Raw genomic sequence first — 12,219 nt, 5'->3', positions numbered from 1 at the left:
ATGTGTGTGTATGTGTGTGTATATGTATAACATATGCGTATATATATACACACATACGATAGGATTTTTTTTGTCTTTTTTGTTCAAGCCATATCCCTAAGCCCTAGAACATTGTAGTTCCTTAACAAACATTAAAGAATATGTCTGTAAAAAATTCTGATAATTGAATGCAAATCCTGGTTTAGAAATATACTCTTATAGATAAGTTTAGTTGCAAACATGAAGACTCCTGATTTACAGAAGAAATAAGAATAATTCGAGAGTTGGCACTAAATGCATTAAGGAATGGTGAGAATGAGTGTTGAGGAAGAACAAGGGGGTGATATGTACACACACATACACACATACAAACTTTACAAACAGGTTTGTTGATTCGGTGGCATTTTGGGAATGAAATGTTTTAGCCATAGTATAGCAGGATAACATGGTTCATAAAAGAGACAACCTATTCTGGAAGACAAACATCGGCAAGAATAAAAAGTATCAGCAGAAAGTAAGAACACAGAGCCAGAGATAACTGGGATTCTCTAGCTATATTTGGCAGGTTTTCTTGGTGTGTAATCATATAAGTTTATACCAAAAATAAAATGAGTCCAACTGAGAATTGGATTATATAAACTGTTTACAAGTGGAAAGGAGTACCATATATGACCACACACGAACATGCACACATCCCTTTCACGCACACACACACAAAATCGTATATGTCAGTTCTCTACATTCAAAGAGACACAAGCCCCTTGTGCCACTGGTGTGCTAAATCTGGCTTATGTCAGCTGTCAGGGTCAATTGTTAAATTTTCAGGAATTTTTCCAACTGGTTGTTAAATACAGTCATAATTAGAAATACTATACAAACTTCCAATAAGACAAATTATAGTTAAAACCAAAAGTAATGAATACTCAAGTACCATCATTTCTTAATTACTTCACTACATTTTATTATTACTTATGCTTTTGAAGTTATTAATGTTCATTATATCTGTACGACGTGAATGCTATAAAATATGTGCTGCTGTGTATCTCTTTCAAATTCTATGTATGGTGGTATCACAGGGATGGTTTGAAATTGGTCATAGTGGAAATTTATAAAGGCTACAAATTAAGACTTCTTTGTTTTTTGAAAGCCAGTTGTTAAACATTTGAACTACATGATTATATAATGCCCTAAAATCAAGAGACGATTTTCAGCACAAGAAGATAGTGTTGTTGCTTGTTAACCCAATAAAACTTAAATTTTATAATGAAAACTGAGTCAAATTTTAATGTTTTATTTTCTTATTTTTAGTAGGCATACGTACTTGTTAACACTACTGGTAACCTTATTCTAAACCAATATGATGACTTTCAGATCCTAACTTTATACCTAATAGCAACTCTACCCAATTTATAAGTATCCATATGGCATCCAGGTGTGGGGCTGTAGATGCTCGATTTTTGTCCTATAGTATTTATAAGCTTAATAAAATATTAGTGTACATAAGCATCCATGTATTTGTATATTCCTATAAAAGAAAAAAAATTATAAAAGAAAATAGTACCATAAGCAGTATATATAAACCACATTTACAACTATCTGAGACAGTACGGCTGTAACGTGAATTGTGAAAAACAGAAACCTTTCACATTTCCTACCAGCTAAAGGATTTCAGGATAACCAGTTGTTATTGAGTCTACTCCCTCTTATGGCAACCCCACTTGTGTCAGAGTAGAACTGTGCTCTATAGGGTTTTTATTGGTTATATTTTTTCAAAGTAGATCATCTGGTGTCTTAGACTGGGTTCTCTACAGAAGCAAAACCAGCAAAGCATATATATATATGTATATATACACATACATATATATATAAAGGAAATGGCTCATACAGTTGTGGAGGCTGGCAAGTTCCAAATTTGTGTGTCAGGCATCAGGCTGGACGATTCTCCTGACTCACATGGTTGTAGGGGCTGATGAATCCAAAATCTGTAGGTCAGGCAGAAGGCTGCTGGCTCATGGGGTTGCAGGAGCTGGAGAATCCCAAGATCGGCAGGTCAGGTGGTAGGCTTCTGGCTCACATCCCAAGAACCGAAGGTCAGAGGGTAATGAGTTGGATGCGGGATCCAGAGACAGCAAAAGCCAGCAAGCTTTCCCAGAGCATCCATATATATTGGATGCAGGCCACATCCCCAAGGAAACTTCTCTTACAACTAATCACAGCAGATCACCTCATGGAAGTGATTATATCATAAAATGGAAGATGACTAGTCATTACATAACTGCCAAATTATATCATTATATAACTGCCAAACTAAATCATCACATAACTGCCAAAATACTGAGAATCATGGCCTAGCCAAGCTGACACATAACCTTAACCATTACACCAGGCCTTTCTTCCAATGTGTCTCTGGGTATACTCGAACCTTCAATCTTTCTCTTTGTCAATTTCAAGGTATGACCTTTCCAGCAGAACCAGAAACCAACCAATCCCTAAAAGTAACACTATGCTATTGAGTGGTTTTAGGTACCACTATGCCTCACATACTTTGGACATGTTACCAGGAGGGACGAGTCCTTGAAGAAGGACATCAAGCTTGGTAAAGTAGAGGGTCAGTGAAAGAGAAGAAGACCCTCAGTGAGATGGATTGACACAGTGGCTGCAATGATTGCTCATGCATAGCAACGATTATAAAGATGATGCAGGGCAGGGTAGTGTTTTGTTCCATTGTACATAGGATCTCTATGAGTCAAAGTTGCCTCGGCGGCACATAACAAAAATAACAACATTTGCATAGCAAATCAACCAATCCCTACAAGATGTGTAGAATTATATACATATATAAATATTATAAATATATATATATATTAGGAATTAATTGTCTTCATTGTACGTATTTCCAAATCACTTTGTACCTTTAGTCATAAAATTAGATTTAAATAGTTATTAAACAACTTGAAATACTTTATGTTTACATTCAGATATGGTTTGCACATCACTTTCCTGAAGGACTCTTTCCAAATTTAATTGATTTAAGAATTCACAGTCCTGTAAGTGAAGGAGATAAAATCTCCCAATAAAGACTGTTTGAATATTAAAACTGTCTGGGAAACACAAATTTACTCAGAAAGCTTGATTGATTAATGCTTGTGACTTGTGTACATCAACTACTTCAAATATTTCAGGGATGCTGAGAAGTTAGGACCTCTAACAAATGAAGAGAGAGTGACATAAAATTAATGATAACTTTAAATCTACTGGGGTATCGAGCTCACCAGTTAAGTTTATCCTTAATAAGAAAAACAGAAAAGAGGGATCCATGCAATTAGAAAATCATGCATGTAGTAAAATTAGTTATTGACAAAAGCAGATATGAGATATTTTACTTGGATTTTGGCTATTTAAATTAAGGGAATCTTTATAGGAAGAAAAAGATTAAAAAGATAACAGGGCAATATTAAAAAAGGCATATTTTCAATATTTTAGGAATCCTCAGCACAGTCCCTAAGTACTAGTAAACTATCAGAAATCATTTGGAAACAAAACGGACGTGAAACAAAAACAGACATTTAATACTGAAGAGAACATTTTGACTAAATAGAAATATACAGTAAGTGCTGATAAGTTGTTTTTGCTGTTAGGTGCAAAAGAGTTTGTTCCAGCTCATAGCAACTTTACATACAACAGAATGAAACTTTGCCTGGTCCTTCTCCATCCTGTTGATCATTGCTATGCTTGCGACCATCTTTGCAGCCACTGGGTCGTTCCATGTTGTTGAGGGTCTTCCTCTTTTTCGTTGACCCTATACCAAGCATGATGTCCTTTTCCAGGGACTGGTCCCTTCTGATAATATGTTCAAAGCATGCATGTGAAGGGATTGAAAACACCATAGCTTGAGTCAGGCCCACCTCAGTCCTTGAAGTGACGTCTTTGCTTTTTAACACTTCAAAGAGCTCCTTTGCAGTAGACTTGACCAATGCAATACGTCATTTGATTTCTTCATTACTGCTTCCATGGGTATTTATTGTAGATCCAAGGAAAATGAAATCATACACAACTTCAATATTTTCTCTTTTTATCACAATGTTGCTTATTGGTCCAGTTGTGAGGATTTTTGATTTCTTTATGTTGAGGTATAACCCATACTGAAGGCTGTAGTCTTTGATCTCCATCAGTAAGTGCTTCAAGTCCTCTTCACTTTCAGCAAGCAAGATGGAGTCATCTGTATATTGCAAGTTGTTAAAGAGTCTTCCTCCAAACGTGATGCCCCATTCTTCTTCATATCGTCCAGCCTCTCAGACTATTTGCTTAACATACAGATTGAATAAGTATGGTGAAATAATACACTCCTATGTACAACTTTCCTGACTTTAAACCACGCAGTATCCCCTTGTTCTGTTTGAAAGACTGCCTCTTAGTATACGTACAGATTCCCCATGAGCACAATTAAGTGTTCTGGAATTCCCATTCTTTGTAATGTTATTTATTGTTTGTTATAAACCACACAACCTAAAGGCTTTGCATAGTCAATAAAACAAAGGTAAACATCTTTCTGGCATTCTCTGCATTCAGCCATGATTCCTCTGACATCAGCAACGCTGTCCTTGTTCCACACCTTCTGAAGCTGGCTTGAATTTCTGACAGTTCCCTGTTGATGTACTGCTGTAACCGCTTTTGAATCATCATCAGCAAAATTTTACCTGTGTGTGAGGTTAATGATTTTTTTTTTGATAATTTCATCATCTGTTGGATCAACTTTCTTTGGAATAGGCACAAATGCTGCTCTTTTCCAGTTGGTTGGACAGGTAACTGTCTTTCAAATTTCTTGGCATATATGAGTGAGTGCTTCCAGCACTGCATCACTTTGTCAAAATATCTCAATTATATTCTGTCAATCCCTGAAGCTTTGTTCTTTGTCAATGCCTTCAGGACAGCTTGGACTTCTTCCTTCAGTATCATCAGTTCTTCATCATATGCTACCTCCTAAAATGATTGGATGTCAATTCTCTGTGGTACAGTGATTCTGTGTATTCTTTCCATCTTCTTTTGATGCTTCTTTCATTGTTTAATACTTTCCCTGTAGAATCCTTCATTATTGAAACTCAAGACTTGAATTTTCTTTTCAGGCCTTTCCGCCTAAGAAATGCTGAGAATGTTCTTCCTTTTTGGTTTTCTACGTCCACGTCTTTGCACATTTCATTATAATACTTTCCTTTGTTTTTTTGAGCTGCCCTTTGAAATCTTCTGTTCAGCTCTTTTACTTCATCATATCTTCCTTTCGCTTTAGCTACTCTACATTCAAGAGGACGTTTTGGACTCCCTTCTAACACTCATTGTGGTCTTGTCTTTCTCTCCAGTGTTTTTAATGACTTTTGCTTTCTTTGTGTATGATGTCCTTGATGTCATTCCAGAATTCATCTTGTCCTTGATCATTAGTTTTTTTTTTTTTTTAAATAACTTTTATTAAGCTTCAAGTGAACGTTTACAAATCCAATCAGTCTGTCACATATAAGTTTACATACATCTCACTCCCTACTCCCACTTGCTCTCCCCCTCTTGAGTCAGCCCTTTCAGTTTCTCCTTTCTTGACAATTTTGCCAGCTTCCCTCTCTCTCTCTATCCTCCCATCCCCCCTCCAGACAAGAGATGCCAACACAATCTCAAGTGTCCACCTGATATAATTAGCTCACTCTTCATCAGCGTCTCTCTCCCACCCGCTGACCAGTCCCTTTCATGTCTGATGAGTTGTCTTCGGGGATGGTTCCTGTCCTGTGCCAACAGAAGGTCTGGGGAGCATGGCCGCCGGGATTCCTCTAGTCTCAGTCCGACCATTAAGTTTGGTCTTTTTATGAGAATTTGGGGTCTGTATCCCACTGATCTCCTGCTCCCTCAGGGGTCCTCTGTTGTGCTCCCTGTCAGGGCAGTCATCGATTGTGGCCGGGCACCAACTAGTTCTTCTGGTCTCAGGATGATGTAGGTCTCTGGTTCACGTGGCCCTTTCTGTCTCTTGGGCTCTTAGTTGTCGTGTGGCCTTGGTGTTCTTCATTTTCCTTTGCTCCAGGTGGGTTGAGACCAATTGATGCATCTTAGATGGCCGCTTGTTAGCATTTAAGACCCCAGACGCCACATTTCAAAGTGGGATGCAGAATGATTTCATAATAGAATTATTTTGCCAATTGACTTAGAAGTCCCTGCAAACCATGTTCCCCAGACCCCCGCGCTTGCTCCGCTGACCTTTGAAGCATTCATTTTATCCCGGAAACTTCTCTACTTTTGGTCCAGTCCAATTGAGCTGACCTTCCATGTATTGAGTGTTGTCTTTCCCTTCACCTAAAGCAGTTCTTATCTACTGATTAATCAATAAAAAACCCTCTCCCACCCTCCTTCCCTCCCCCCCTCGTAACCACAAAAGTATGTGTTCTTCTCAGGTTTACTATTTCTCAAGATCTTATAATAGTAGTCTTATACAATATTTGTCCTTTTGCCTCTGACTAATTTCGCTCAGCATAATGCCTTCCAGGTTCCTCCATGTTATGAAATGTTTCATAGATTCGTCACTGTTCTTTATCGATGTGTAGTATTCCATTGTGTGAATATACCACAATTTATTTACCCACTCATCCGTTGATGGACACCTTGGTTGCTTCCAGGTTTTGCTATTGTAAACAGAGCTGCAATAAACATGGGTGTGCATATATCTGTTTGTATGAAGGCTCTTGTATCTCTAGGGTATATTCCGAGGAGTGGGATTTCTGGGTTGTATGGTAGTTCTATTTCTAACTGTTTAAGATAACGCCAGATAGATTTCCAAAGTGGTTGTACCATTTTACATTCCCACCAGCAGTGTATAAGAGTTCCAATCTCTCCGCAGCCTCTCCAACATTTATTATTTTGTGTTTTTTGGATTAATGTCAGCCTTGTTGGAGTGAGATGGAATCTCATTGTAGTTTTAATTTGCATTTCTCTAATGGTTAATGATCCAGAGCATTTTCTCATGTATCTGTTGGCTGCCTGAATATCTTCTTTAGTGAAATGTGTGTTCATATCCTTTGCCCACTTCTTGATTGGGTTGTTTGTCTTTTTGTGGTTGAGTTTTGACAGAATCATGTAGATTTTAGAGATCAGGTGCTGGTCGGAGATGTCATAGCTGAAAATTCTTTCCCAATCTATAGGTGGTCTTTTTACTCTTTTGGTGAAGTCTTTAGATGAGCATAGGTGTTTGATTTTTAGGAGCTCCCAGTTATCGGGTTTCTCTTCATCATTTTTGGTAATGTTTTGTGTTCTGTTTATACCTTGTATTAGGGCTCCTAGGGTTGTCCCAATTTTTTCTTCCATGATCTTTATCGTTTTAGTCTTTATGTTTAGGTCTTTGATCCACTTGGGGTTAGATTTTGTGCATGGTGTGAGGTATGGGTCCTGTTTCATTTCTTTGCAAATGGATATCCAGTTATGCCAGCACCATTTGTTAAAAAGGCTATCTTTTCCCCAATTAATTGACACTGGTCCTTTGTCAAATATCAGCTGCTCATACGTGGATGGATTTATATCTGGGTTCTCAATTCTGTTCCATTGGTCTATGTGCCTGTTGTTGTACCAGTACCAGGCTGTTTTGACTACTGTGGCTGTGTAATAGGTTCTGAAGTCAGGTAAAGTGAGGCCTCCCACTTTCTTCTTCTTTTTCAGTAGTGCTTTGCTTATCTGGGGCTTCTTTCCCTTCCATATGAAATGGGTGATTTGTTTCTCTATCCCCTTAAAATATGACATTGGAATTTGGATCGGAAGTGCACTAAATGTATAGATGGCTTTTGGTAGAATAGACATTTTTACTATGTTAAGTATTCCTATCCATGAGCAAGGTATGTTTTTCCACTTAAGTATATCCTTTTGAATTTCTTGTAGTAGAGCTTTGTAGTTTTCTTTGTATAGGTCTTTTACATCCTTGGTAAGATTTATTCCTAAGTATCTTATCTTCTTGGGGGCTACTGTGAATGGTATTGATTTGATTATTTCCTCTTTGGTGTTCTTTTTGTTGATGTAGAGGAATCCAAGTGATTTTTGTATGTTTATTTTATAACCTGAGACTCTGCCGAACTCTTCTATTAGTTTCAGTAGTTTTCTGGAGGATTCCTTAGGGTTTTCTGTGTATATAATCATGTCATCTGCAAATACTGATAACTTTACTTCTTCCTTGCCAATCCGGATACCTTTTATTTCTTTGTCTAGCCTAATTGCCCTGGCTAGGACTTCTAGCACGATGTTGAATAAGAGCAGTGATAAAGGGCATCCTTGTCTGGTTCCCGTTCTCAAGGGAAATGCTTTCAGGTTCTCTCCATTTAGAGTGATATTGGCTGTTGGCTTTGCATAGATGCCCTTTATTATGTTGAGGAATTTTCCTTCAATTCCTATTTTGGTGAGAGTTTTTATCATAAATGGGTGTTGGACTTTGTCAAATGCCTTTTCTGCATCAATTGATAAGATCATGTGGTTTTTGTCTTTTGTTTTATTTATGTGGTGGATTACATTAATGGTTTTTCTGATATTAAACCAGCCTTGCATACCTGGTATAAATCCCACTTGATCAGGGTGAATTATTTTTTTGATGTGTTGTTGGATTCTATTGGCTAGAATTTTGTTGAGGATTTTTGCATCAATGTTCATGAGGGATATAGGTCTATAATTTTCTTTTTTTGTAATGTCTTTACCTGGTTTTGGTATCAGGGAGATGGTGGCTTCATAGAATCAGTTGGGTAGTATTCCGTCATTTTCTATGCTTTGGAATACCTTCAGAAGTAGTGGTGTTAACTCTTCTCTGAAAGTTTGGTAGAACTCTGCAGTGAAGCCGTCCGGGCCAGGGCTTTTTTTTGTTGGGAGTTTTTTGATTACCGTTTCAATCTCTTTTTTTGTTACGGGTCTATTTAGTTGTTCTACTTCTGACTGTGATAGTTTAGGTAGGTAGCCTTTTTCCAGGAATTCATCCATTTCTTCTAGGTTTGCAAATTTGTTAGAGTACAATTTTTCATAATAATCTGAAATGATTCTTTTAATTTCATTTGGTTCTGTTGTGATGTGGTCCTTCTCGTTTCTTATTCGGGTTATTTGTTTCCTTTCCTGTATTTCTTTAGTCAGTCTAGCCAATGGTTTATCAATTTTATTAATTTTTTCAAAGAACCAGCTTTTGGCTTTGTTAATTCTTTCAATTGTTTTTCTGTTCTCTAATTCATTTAGTTCAGCTCTAATTTTTATTATTTGTTTTCTTCTGGTGCCTGATGGATTCTTTTGTTGCTCACTTTCTATTTGTTCAAGTTGTAGGGACAGTTCTCTGATTTTGGCTCTTTCTTCATTTTGTATATGTGCATTTGTCGATATAAATTGGCCTCTGAGCACTGCTTTTGCTGTGTCCCAGAGGTTTTGATAGGAAGTATTTTCATTCTCGTTGCTTTCTATGAATTTCCTTATTCCCTCCTTGATGTCTTCTATAACCCAGTCTTTTTTCAGGAGGGTATTGTTCATTTTCCAAGTATTTGATTTCTTTTCCCTAGTTTTTCTGTTATTGATCTCTAGTTTTATTGCCTTGTGGTCTGAGAAGATGCTTTGTGATATTTCGATGTTTTGGACTCTGCAAAGGTTTGTTTTATGACCTAATATGTGGTCTATTCTAGAGAATGTTCCATGTGTGCTAGAAAAAAAAGTATACTTTGCAGCAGTTGGGTGGAGAGTTCTGTATAAGTCAATGAGGTCAAGTTGGTTGATTGTTGTAATTAGGTCTTCCGTGTCTCTATTGAGCTTCTTACTAGATGTCCTGTCCTTCTCCGAAAGTGGTGTGTTGAAGTCTCCTACTATAATTGTGGAGGTATCTATCTCACTTTTCAATTCTGTTAAAATTTGATTTATGTATCTTGTAGCCCTGTCATTGGGTGCATAAATATTTAATATGGTTATGTCTTCCTGATCAATTGTCCCTTTTATCATTATATAGTGTCCTTCTTTATCCTTTGTGGTGGATTTAAGTCTAAAGTCTATTTTCTCAGAAATTAATATTGCTATTCCTCTTCTTTTTTGCTTATTGTTTGCTTGATATACTTTTTTCCATCCTTTGAGTTTTAGTTTGTGTCTCTAAGTCTAAGGTGTGTCTCTTGTAGGCAGCATATAGATGGATCGTTTTTCTTTATCTAGTCTGTGACTCTCTGTCTCTTTATTGGTGCATTAGTCCATTTACATTCAGAGTAATTATAGATAAATAAGTTTTTAGTGCTGTCATTTTGATGCCTTTTTATGTGTGTTGTTGACAATTTCATTTTTCCGCAGACTTTTTTGTGCTGAGGCGTTTTTCTTAGTAAATTGTGAGATCCTCATTTTCGTAGTGTTTGACTTTATGTTTGTTGAGTCGTTACGTTTTTCTTGGCTTTTATCTTGAATTATAGAGTTGTTATACCTTTTTGTGGTTACCTTATTATTTACCCCTATTTTTCTAAGTAAAAACCTAACTCGTATTGTTCTATATCGCCTTGTATCACTCTCCATATGGCAGTTCAATGCCTCCTGTATTTAGTCCCTCTTTTTGATTATTGTGATCTTTTACCTGTTGACTTCCATGATTCCCTGTTATGTGTATTTTTTTTCTTAATTAATCTTAATTTGTTTGTTTTTGTGATTTCCCTATTTGAGTTGATATCAGGATGTTCTGTTTTGTGACCTTGTGTTGTGCTGATATCTGGTATTATTGGTTCTCTGACCAAACAGTATCCTTTAGTATTTCTTGTAGCTTTGGTTTGGTTTTTGCAAATTCTCTAAACTTGTGTTTATCTGTAAATATCTTAATTTCGCCTTCATATTTCAGAGAGTTTTGCTGGATATATGATCCTTGGCTGGCAGTTTTTCTCCTTCAGTGCTCTGTATATGTCATCTCATTCCCTTCTTGCCTGCACGGTTTCTGCTGAGTAGTCTGAACTTATTCTTATTGTTTCTCCCTTGAAGGAAACCTTTCTTTTCTCCCTGGCTGCTTTTAAAATTTTCTGTTTATCTTTGGTTTTGGTGAGTTTGAAGATAATATGGCTTGGTGTTTTTGTTTTTGGATCAATCTTAAATGGGGTTCGATGAGCATCTTGGATAGATATCCTTTCGTCTTTCATGATGTCAGGGAAGTTTTGTGTCAGGAGTTCTTCAACTATTTTCTCTGTGTTTTCTGTCCCCCCTCCCTGTTCTGGGACTCCAGTCATCCACAGGTTATCCTTCTTGATAGAGTCCCACATAATTCTTAGGGTTTCTTCATTTTTTTTAATTCTTTTATCTGATTTTTTTTCAGCTATGTTGGTGTTGATTCCCTGGTCCTCCAGATGTCCCAGTCTCCATTCTAATTGCTTGAGTCTGCTCCTCTGACTTCCTATTGCGTTGTCTAATTCTGTAATTTTATTGTTAATCTTTTGGATTTCTACATGTTGTCTCTCTATGGATTCTTGCAACTTACTAATTTTTCCAGTATGTTCTTGAATAATCTTTTTGAGTTCTTCAGCAGTTTTATCGGCGTGTTCCTTGGCTTTTTCTGCAGTTATCCTAGTTTCATTTGTGATATCTTTAAGCATTCTGTAAATTAGGTTTTTATATTCTGTATCTGATAATTCCAGGATTGTATCTTCATTTGGGAAAGATTTTGATTCTTTTGTTTGGGGGGTTGGAGAAGCTGTCATGGTCTGCTTCTTTAAGTGGTTTGATATGGATTGTTGTCTCCGAGCCATCACTGGGGAACTAGTTTTTCCAGAAAATCCGCTGCGTCCAGTCCAAATCCTGGCGAGACAGTTCCCTGGTTGGGACGCTGCTCTTCCTGCTCCAAGTCCAGTCACTGCCTCCCGGGGACTTCTCCTACCGGCTGCATCCCACGCCGCCCGCGGAACCGGCTGGTCCCCCTCCCGGGGTTAGTTCAGGGGGGTGGAGCAGCTCTCTGTGCTTGTGCCGTACCTGACTGGTACGCTGGCTCCAGGCTCTGGAAACAATCGCTGCTTCCCCATATTCTCCATCTCTAAATCTGTGTTTGTTGTTCAGGGTTCGTAGATTGTTATGTATGTGATCGATTCACTTGTTTTTCCGTGTCTTTGTTGTAAGAGGGATCCGAGGTAGCGTCTGCCTAGTCCGCCATCTTGGCTCCGCCCCCTTCTGATCATTAGTTTTTAATGAGCCAAATCTGTTCTTGAGATGGTCTCTAAACTCAGGTGGAATATACTCGAGATCATACTTTGGCTGTCTTGTACT

The sequence above is a fragment of the Elephas maximus genome, chromosome 5 (genome assembly GCF_024166365.1).
Source record: "Elephas maximus indicus isolate mEleMax1 chromosome 5, mEleMax1 primary haplotype, whole genome shotgun sequence".
In the NCBI taxonomy this organism is placed as follows: domain Eukaryota; kingdom Metazoa; phylum Chordata; class Mammalia; order Proboscidea; family Elephantidae; genus Elephas; species Elephas maximus.
The sequence above is the reverse complement of the archived record's forward strand: the minus strand, read 5'-3'. Positions refer to the sequence as shown.